Below are 10,191 nucleotides of genomic sequence, written 5' to 3'. Positions count from 1 at the left end.
TTTGAGTGTATAGTTCAGTAATTAACTACATTCACATTGTTGTGTAACAGATGGCTGGAACTTCTTGATCTTGCAAAACTGAAACTGTATACCCATTGAACAACAACTTCCCAATTCCACTGTCCCAAGATTCTTTTAATTACTGTTTCCCAGTAGACTTAAAATATAACTCTGATGATTTTGTATGAGACAGGAAAGAATATTTATTGAAAGCCTATCATGTGCCAGGCATTTTGTCAGCTATTTGCAAATATGTTTTCTTATTTAGTTCTTACAACAGTAGAGTGGAGCTGTACTTACTGGCCCTATTTTTCAGATTTGGGAACCTTGGCTTTGTTGAGTAAACTGCTGAGGGTTCCATAGCAACTGATGAAGCTGATATTGATACTAAACTGCACCTGTGGGAATGCAAAGTCAATGCTCTTTCTTGCATAATATTTTATCAACAGCTTCCTAAGATTCTGCTTATTACATATCATAATTGGACAAATGGATAAATACCTGCCTAGAGGAAAGATTTTTATAAATGAAGTTATGTCTCTAAATCAGTGGAGGGATTAAAATCTTTGAGGAACTGAAGAGAGAATCTGAATACTTAAATACATATTTTATTAATTCAGCAGACTCTGTAGTGGTTGTATTTTAAATGTTCAGCATTTTAGAGCTGGAAAACCCTCTGCCTCAGGGTCTGCTGCACTCTGGACCATTTCACATTCCATTCCCGTGACTGACTGATGTGCATGACTATGACAAACGCTTGGCAACCTCACTGGGCGGGGCCTGAAAGTGTGAGGACTCAGACTGTCATTAAACTGGGGCCTGGTGCCAAGGACTGAGTGCATGCTGGAGACCCTGCTCCAAGTTCCACCACCCTATTGGCCAAGGCACAAGTGCAAACTGTGCTTGTGAATTTATCATAAATTACTTTTTAATGGAACATTTTAAATCAGACAAAGAAAATGCTTTCCCTCCGGAATGGAATCCCACCCTACTGCAGTCTGAGTCTGACCTGATAAATAATCGGGCAGACTACTGAGGGAGATTACAAACGATATCTCTCAAAGGGTTTTCAAAAGTGGATAATCATCTGTCCATGATGAGCACAAGGTAGAGTTGTGTCTATGAATCTGAAAAGGCCGCCGTGTTGTAAATGAAACATTTCACTAATAGGAAGGAGAAATAGTCTTCGGTTCTCAGCTTTCCAGCAACTCTCCTTGTGACCTTAAACAAGTAGCTTGAATTCTGTCACCATATGGTGACATCTCCAGAAAGGGGGTCCTCACCTTTAGATCCTTCTGGCACCTAGATATCCAGGAATCAGCACTAACTAAATTAGGATGAGGTTGGACTAAAATGTGTTCAGTGGAAAGCTAGAGCCATGGGAGCTAAGTAACTATTCTAAGGTGTTTTGTAATAAGTTGAGTAAAGTGAGTAGAACAAAATTAACATTTTTTTAAATGCTAAGATTTCTCAGAGACTTTAATGTGCGAAAGAGCAGAGTGATTTTTCAGGAATTAACTCGGTTAAGTGTTTCCCAAACACACTTGACCATGAAACCCATTTTATGCAACATATCATAGATTTAGTGTTCCCCGAAATATTTTATGATGATCGCAGATTTCAAGCACAGTATTATAGCATCTAGCTTTGAAAATTCAGTGTGTCTATGTTTTATAAATAGTCCTACTTATTTTAATCTATCAAGGAATGTAGGAACATTTATTTGTTCATTAATTCAATAAGATTTTAGCACCTTTTATGTGCTAGGATAGTGCTAAGTGTTGCAAATAAGTCAGTGAATAAGTATGTCAATAACACAATTTCTCCCCTCATTAAGCTTATTTTAGTGCCAGGGAGAGGCAATAAACAAGTCAACATATAAATAACATATAACTTATATAAATAACATAAATATAACATATAAATAACATAACTGTGTGCTATGTAGAAAATAAAGATAGAATACTGGATTAACTTTAGAGATTTGCTATAAATAAATCTAATAATAGAATTTAGCAGAAGTGACACTATGTGATTTCTGAAGCTAGGTCATAAAAGACCATACTGCTTTCTTTGATTCTCTTGGAATGGCCACTCCCTGGTTGCTTTCTCATAGGATGTCTCCTCTGGCAACCCCTGCTCTGGAAATCCGAAATCACGAGAAGTCAAATGTAGGTGCTCTGATTAACAGTCCCAGTTGCCTAAGTCCTTTGAACCATTTCAGCCCAAATGCCCAAGATGTCAGTGAAAATGCCTCCATATAACTTGAGTGCTCAGGTATGCAAGTTACTCCTGGCCATTTGGGTCTTCCTAACTGAGGCTCCAGGAAAAGAAATAAGATATCCCTACTGTACTCCGTCAATTCCTGACCTACAGAATCCTTGAGCATGATATGTTTTTTGTTCTATGCTATGAGGGTAGTTTATTTAAGAGCAGTAGAATATGTAACAAGGGTCATACCTCTATTCCTTAAGGTCACATCTCGGAGAATGGCCATGATTTGCCATGAGTTGCTTCAAAACCTCATATGTCACTTCTTATTTCAGAGTTTAGGTGACAAATATGAGGTTAAATGGCATCTAAGAAATGCTTAGTTGTCTTATGCCATGGTGAGGGTAACTCAAAAGCTGTGCCTTGCTTTTGTGTCAACTGTCAGTGGCTTGTGGAACCCCAAACTTGATTCATTCAGTGCCATGAAAGTGAATCTGTCTTTAAGGACTTCTTCATAATAAACATCATAAGAGACTGATATATTAAATAGGTTGCCTACTTATTAACTCATAGTGATTTACAGCAAAGTCTGAACTTAGATACTCATGTTGGCTGTTCTGTCATCTCTGTTCAGAAATCTCTATTCAGGAAATCATATTTTTGAGACACCATGAAATTGGAACAAGAGTTGTTTGATTGATTTAAATGGCTAATAAAATTAAGCTGTGATAACCTATCCATTCCCATAAGAGGCATGAATATCTTACAGTACAAAACATTGAATTTAATTAACTGGCTACTTCTTCTCTGCATAGTACTAGGGAATCACTATAAATTTTGGTTCACTGAAGATATTTTTTCTGTTCTATGCTGATCCTCGCACAATTTTGAGGTATACATACATTCTTAAAAATATCCCAATGCCATTAGTCGTATTAGCCTAAGATCTTTCTTTACACCTGAAAGCCATTCTATCTCTTTAAGATGATTTTGAATATATCTCATCTCCTAGTTCATACAATTGATTCAATTATTCAAATTCCCAATACTCTGGGAGCCAATTAAATCTTTATTGGGAAGGGTGGTATATTTGTAATTAAATGGGATTTTGAGAAGGTGCTTTTCCTAAAAATCCTATGAAGCCAATACGTAGGACAGAATTTTCCAAATAAATCTATAAAATATTATTTTATATTTTCTTTTAAATGGACATTAAAAAGTAGAGTCAACTCACAGAACATGAATGTGATCTTTGATAACATTGCTCTTTATAATATAACATTCTTTATTTGAATGAAGACTTTGGAACTTATCCTTAATGGCTTTGATGGCAACTTATAGCACCCACATTTCCATTCCCACTAACCCCTACAACCAGTCCAATAAACTTTAAAAAACTTAAATTAGAAACTTAAATTCTTTCTCAAGCAGAGGATATTTCCCTGCTACTAAAATGAAAATCAACATAGCTATGCAATTATTTCATGTATGAAGATAACTCTTTAGTCTCTCAGTACTAGTTCTGTGTAGTTGTTACAGTCATAGTAAGAAAGTATATGGTCTCCAAAGGACTTCAGATTCAACAGCCTGCAATCATGACTATGTACATATTTATTTGTAAGCAGAGTGTTCATCTTTGATTATCGTAAAAGACCTAATGTCCCCTTTGGCTGACATCCTAAAAGAAGAAAAGAATAAATAATAATTAAGGAGAAATAAGTAGACATTTATGCAGTCTATACATCTCACATAATCATAAAAACTGTAAGGAGACAAAGCTAGCAGATCATTCTGTCCATCATTCCAAATATATTGGATTATTCTTTATTCAGTGTGCTTGATTTTGCAGTAATTATCCTTCTGTTGCTTCATTTAGGGGCTCATTCCATAGTATAAAAAACTTTTTAATTAGGAAAAAGTAGACTTAGTTTTTAGCATGAACTTTATTGTGCTTAAAATATGGTATGTTGAATACAAAGAGATTGATATAACTGTACAAAATCCAGGTAGATTTTAGGAAATACAGAAAAATAGGTTTTAAGAATTCCATTCATATCAAACTTTCTTTGTTGTTTTGGTATTTGGTGAGGTTGGAATGATTAGAAGTCAAATGATCTGTACACTGAATTTCTTTCAGGCACTCATTTTCCAAAGTTCTACTGATTTCATGTTGAGTGAGAGCTGGAGAGTTAACTTGTCTCTGGTTTACAGAGTTGAGGTGTTTTCCAGGGGAGACTGGCTATTTGGCATGTTTATCCAGATTGAATCAATAGGGAATAACAGGAGAAAAGAAGATTGTAGTGTTAAAAGAAAATAGATATTAGAGCTGGAGAAGCAGGATGGATGTCAGGCACAGTGTGAGGAAGCACAATCTGCTGGAAGACTATACTTGAGGTCTGAATACAGGAGAATCCAGGAACAGATTTGGATTCCAGATTCAAAATAGTTTACAGTTAGAGCTTAGAATGAAGACTGTAGACATTAGGAGGGTGTAAGTGGCTTGTTTTCATGCTGTGCTGCCTGTGTGGTGCTGGGGTGAGTTTATAAACTTAGAGGAACTTGTAGGTCAGACAGCCTTAAGACAAAGCTGAAAAATACCTTAATTCCCAAAGCATTTTATTGTGAAATTGGCCCAGGTATTTATAATATTACTTTATACTTCAAGAATGACTAAAAAGGGGTTCTAATAGATAGAAAAAATGCAGGACCATATTTTGGGTAAAGTCCCTGGCTCCATTTTTTTCCTAAGCTGGCATGCTGTGTACATTTCCCCCTCTTTCAAATCGCTTTAATGATGCAACCCGCTCTCTTTCCTTCGTGGCTATTATTTTGGACCAGGTACTGGGCAAGCAACGGATAAAAGCAGATATGCTTTCTGTCCCTATGAAGTATAAAATTCTAGTAAGAGAGATAGGGATTAAATCTGGGGATTGTGTAACATTTAGTAGTTCTGGGGGTAGGTACATGGGTGCTTGTTATATTTTTGAATGCATAATAATGAGTTAACATTTGTAAAGTACCTATTCTGTGCTAGATACTGTGTTAGATGTTTTACATGTGTTAACCAATTTGATCCTCACAATATTTTATGATCCTATGAGATAGGTAGTTACTATGTTCATTTCCAGGTGAAGATATTCAGACTTAAAAAGATGAAATAATTGTCCCAGGTGTACATGACTTGGAACAAAGGCAGGCCTTAAATTTATAGTTGGGAGAAGAACATCTCTCCCTTCTCTCTACCCGCTTTGCCCCCACTGCTTTCCAAGGACAAACTAATCCGAATTGGAACAAAGTTTAAGTTATAGCTGGTTAGTACCTTGGATAGCTCCCAGGGCACAGTTCCCAGATGAAGTTCAAGGCCTCATTGGGTCTTTTATTCTCAGAGCTTCCCAGCTATCTGGTGGAGTTTGCCTTCTACCTGTCCCCCTTCGATGAGTTTCTGAATATTAAAGAGGCTCAGCCAACTTCATTTAGTAACTCATTCATCAACACTTATTTAAGAAAATGCTATAATGGAAGGGTGCAAGGGGTATATATCGAGGCAAATATGCCAATACAATGTCTGTGATGAGGGTGATTTCTCCTCAGTTTCCTCCAATACCCCTCGCCCTCCAGTACACACATCACCCATTAGAAGAGAAAGGCAGAGCGCTTTAGCTAGTAAGGTAGTATACAGAGATTCAATGACCCCAGGAGCTCTGGCAGACTTGTAATAACACATTTTGAGCGGTTAATCAGGAGTTTAACCAACAAGGATTAAAAGTAGAAATTTAAAGTAATTTAACAACATGGGGTATAATTGGTTTCTTTTGTGCTTTGCTCAGTTCAGCCAAAGATATCACGTAATCATGCATTTGCTCTAAAATACATTTTGCTTTTCTTCACAGAACTTCAGTGAACAATCTAGCCATATATATGTAGTCTATTTATAAACATACCTGATTCTGACCTGATTATGTATAGAAGAAAACATCATTTCATTGCTTTATCCATGAGCAGGAATAAGGAGAGAGAAATGCCTGATTCATCTTTTTTATTTTTCTGGGGAAAAAAAAATGCTGCCACTTCTTCTTTTCGTATGCACGTAGTAGTTGTTCTGCCTCAAAATTTCCCATTAACTGATTAGTTTTCTGTATATTTGTTCTTTCCAAACCCCAAAAGAAGTACCAAAGAATATAACAAATTAAAAATAACGTGTGGGCTTCAGACTCTCCCTTCTTTGATGTCACTGTTAAACCAGATGTGTGCTATGCATCAGAAGTTTTATTCTGTTCTATAATCCTGTTGGCAAACTCTTGTATCTGTTCCTTATCATATTCTGGAAGGCATTCCATGAAGCAACTTTGAAACAGTGGGAAAAACAACAAAAACAGATCAAGAATCTCATGAAACAGCTTTTCAAAGAAAAAATAAAAATAAAATCCCCCATATTTTGCGTAGTCTAAAGTATCTTGATTTTAGTTTGGAATCTTTGCTACAATTGGGCAACAGTACTAATGAAACCAGTCTGCTCTACTTCATTTGTTCCTTGCAAGAGAGAGGAAATTATTGGTCTAATTTACATATGTGTTAACTGATGCTTACAGAAGATAAATTCACTCAAAGCAGGTGAGGTTAAGTATTCTGACTTCCTTGCTGAGCTATTTCTACTTCACTAATATGCTTTATCTATAATAAAGCTAAATTATGTTTTAACATGAAGCAGAATATCATGAATTAAAAGATGAGGCAAAAACAATAACGAAACCAAAAATAAGCATTAAATATTCAAGTGTCTATGGTTGATTGAATTAGATGATCCTAAAAATGTTCAGAGCTTAATATCGTATGCCACCTACTGTAAAACTAAATCTTAAAATTTAGCCCAATGTAGAGAAATAGCCTTATTGGATTATAGAAAAAAGAAAAGCATGCTACATTTATATTAACATGAGCTACATTAAAAACATATTATTGATTAAAAGATACATTTCCATCATAAACACTGCGAATTTATAGTCAATTGTTATTAAATAAATGGACATTTCTAATATCCCTGAGTCCCTTCTTTTAAAAAGGTTAAACAGTCTTTAGTGTCTTATACCATTACTAATTTGTTTTAACATAACTATCCACATAAATAGTGCAAAAGTGTTCATATCTGTGAGATCATAAAGCCTAACTTAGGATATGAAAGTTGGAGAAGTTCCCAAGATCGAGAGCAGAACGCCCCGAGTTCACCTCCTCTCAATAAAATTACAACTATTTATAGAACAACTATTTTTTTTAACATCTTTATTGGGGTATAATTGCTTTACAATGGTGTGTTAGTTTCTGCTTTATAACAAAGTGAATCAGTTATACATATACATATGTCCCCATATCTCTTCCCTCTTGCGTCTCCCTCCCTCCCACCCTCCCTATCCCACCCCTCCAGGTGGTCATGAAGCACCGAGCTGATCTCCCTGTGCTATGTGGCTGCTTCCCACTAGCTATCTACCTTACGTTTGGTAGTGTATATATGTCCATGCCTCTCTCTCACTTTATCACAGCTCATCCTTCCCCCTCCCCATATCCACAAGTCCGTTCTCTAGTAGGTCTGTGCCTTTATTCCTGTCTTACCCCTAGGTTCTTCATGACATTTTTTTTTTCTTAAGTTCCATATATATGTGTTAGCATACGGTATTTGTCTTTCTCCTTCTGACTTACTTCACTCTGTATGACAGACTCTAGGTCTATCCACCTCATTACAAATAGTTCAATTTCGTTTCTTTTTATGGCTGAGTAACATTCCATTGTATATATGTGCCACATCTTCTTTATCCATTCATCCGATGATGGGCACTTAGGTTGTTTCCATCTCCGGGCTATTGTAAATAGAGCTGCAATGAACATTTTGGTACCTGACTCTATTTGAATTATGGTTTTCTCAGGGTATATGCCCAGTAGTGGGATTGCTGGGTCATATGGTAGTTCTATTTGTAGTTTTTTAAGGAACCTCCATACTGTTCTCCACAGTGGCTGTATCAATTTACAGTCCCACCAACAGTGCAAGAGTGTTCCCTTTTCTCCACACCCTCTCCAGCATTTGTTGTTTCTAGATTTTTTGATGATGGCCATTCTGACTGGTATGAGATGATATCTCATTCTAGTTTTGATTTACATTTCTCTAATGATTAATGATGTTGAGCATTCTTGCATGTGTTTGTTGGCAGTCTGTATCTCTTCTTTGGAGAAATGTCTACTTAGGTCTTCTGCCCATTTTTGGATTGGGTTGTTTGTTTTTTAGTTATTGAGCTGCACGAGCTGCTTGTAAATTTTGGAGATTAATCCTTTGTCAGTTGCTTCATTTGCAAATATTTTCTCCCATTCTGAGGGTTGTCTTTTGGTCTTGTTTATGGTTTTCTTTGCTGTGAAAAAGCTTTGAAGTTTCATGAGGTCCCATTTGTTTATTTTTGTTTTTATTTCCATTTCTCTAGGAGGTGGATCAAAAAGGATCGTGCTGTGATTTATGTCATAGAGTGTCCTGCCTATGTTTTCCTCTAAGAGTTTGATAGTTTCTGGCCTTACATTTAGATCTTTAATCCATTTTGAGCTTATTTTTGTGTATGGTGTTAGGGAGTCATCTAATCTCATACTTTTACACGTACCTGTCCAGTTTTCACAGCAGCACTTACTGAAGAGGCTGTCCTTTCTCCACTGTGCATTCCTGCCACCTTTATCAAAGATAAGGTGACCGTATGTGCATGGGTTTATCTCTGGGCTTTCTATCCTGTTCTATTGATCTATCTTTCTGTTTTTGTGCCAGTATCATACTGTCTTGATTACTGTAGCTTTGTAGTATAGTATAGAACAACTATTGATGAAAAAGACCAAAACCTACTGTAAAAGCTCTTCTACAGCTAAAGATATAAAGAAGGAAAGAAAATGAGACAGGTAGGATGGGGAGAGTTGCAGTATAGTCAAGACCCATACCCCTGGGTTGAACCCACAAACAGGAGAACAATTATAAAGTCAGAGTTTCTCCCCAGGGAACAAGGGGTCTGAGCTCACATTGGGTTCCCCAGCCTGGGAGTCCTGCACCTAGAAGATGAGCCCCCAGAACATGTGGCTTTGAAGGCCAGCAGGGTTTGCTTTAATGGGAGCCAGGGGCCTGTGGGAAATGGAGACTCCACTCTTAAAGAGCTCACACAAAATCCTACAAGATCCAAGACCCAGGGCAGAAGCAATAATTTGAAAGGATCCTGGGTCAGACATAACTCCTGATCTTGGAGATCTCCTGGAGAGGCAGGAGACAACTGGAGCTCACCCTGGGGACATAGACACTGCTGGAAGCCACTTTTGGGAGCTTGATCTGCCACATGGACACTGGAGTTAGCAAGTGCTTCTTTGGAGTCCTCCCTCTAGCTTATTAACCTTGGGATGCAACCCTGCCCCCACCCACCAGCCTGCCAGAACCAGTACTGGGACACCACAGGCCAAGCAAATAACTGGGTGAGCACATAGTCCCACCCACAAGCAGACAGGCTGCATTAAAACCCTTGAGCCCACAGTTGCCCCTGGACATGGCCATACCAACCAGAAGGCCCAGGAACTGACACCACATGCCAGTGTGCAGGCACTAGACCTGGGAACCCCAGAGGCTTGCAGCCAGAGACCCTGGGACCCAGATCTATCAACCAGTGGGCAGGCACCAGCCACAGGAAAACTGCAGCCCCACAGCCTGCTATGGCAGGACCCAGCCCACTGGCCAGCAGGCAAGAACCAACCCTGGGACTGGCTGGGCTCCCACCCCATCCGCCAGCTGACCAACACAAGCTTTGGGATACCCTGGGCCCTGAAGCCAGAATCTAGGACATGGCTTTGGTGCCAGTGGGGGAGGACTAACCCCAGGACTTGGCTTCATCCATTAGTGGGCAGGCACCAGCCCTGGAGCTGAAAAAGTGAGGAATTAGTTTGCAGACTTTATAAGAAAATATGTTAAGATAGAAATACGTT

This window comes from Phocoena sinus, chromosome 12 (genome assembly GCF_008692025.1).
Source record: "Phocoena sinus isolate mPhoSin1 chromosome 12, mPhoSin1.pri, whole genome shotgun sequence".
NCBI classification, from domain to species: Eukaryota; Metazoa; Chordata; class Mammalia; order Artiodactyla; family Phocoenidae; genus Phocoena; species Phocoena sinus.
The sequence above is the reverse complement of the archived record's forward strand: the minus strand, read 5'-3'. Positions refer to the sequence as shown.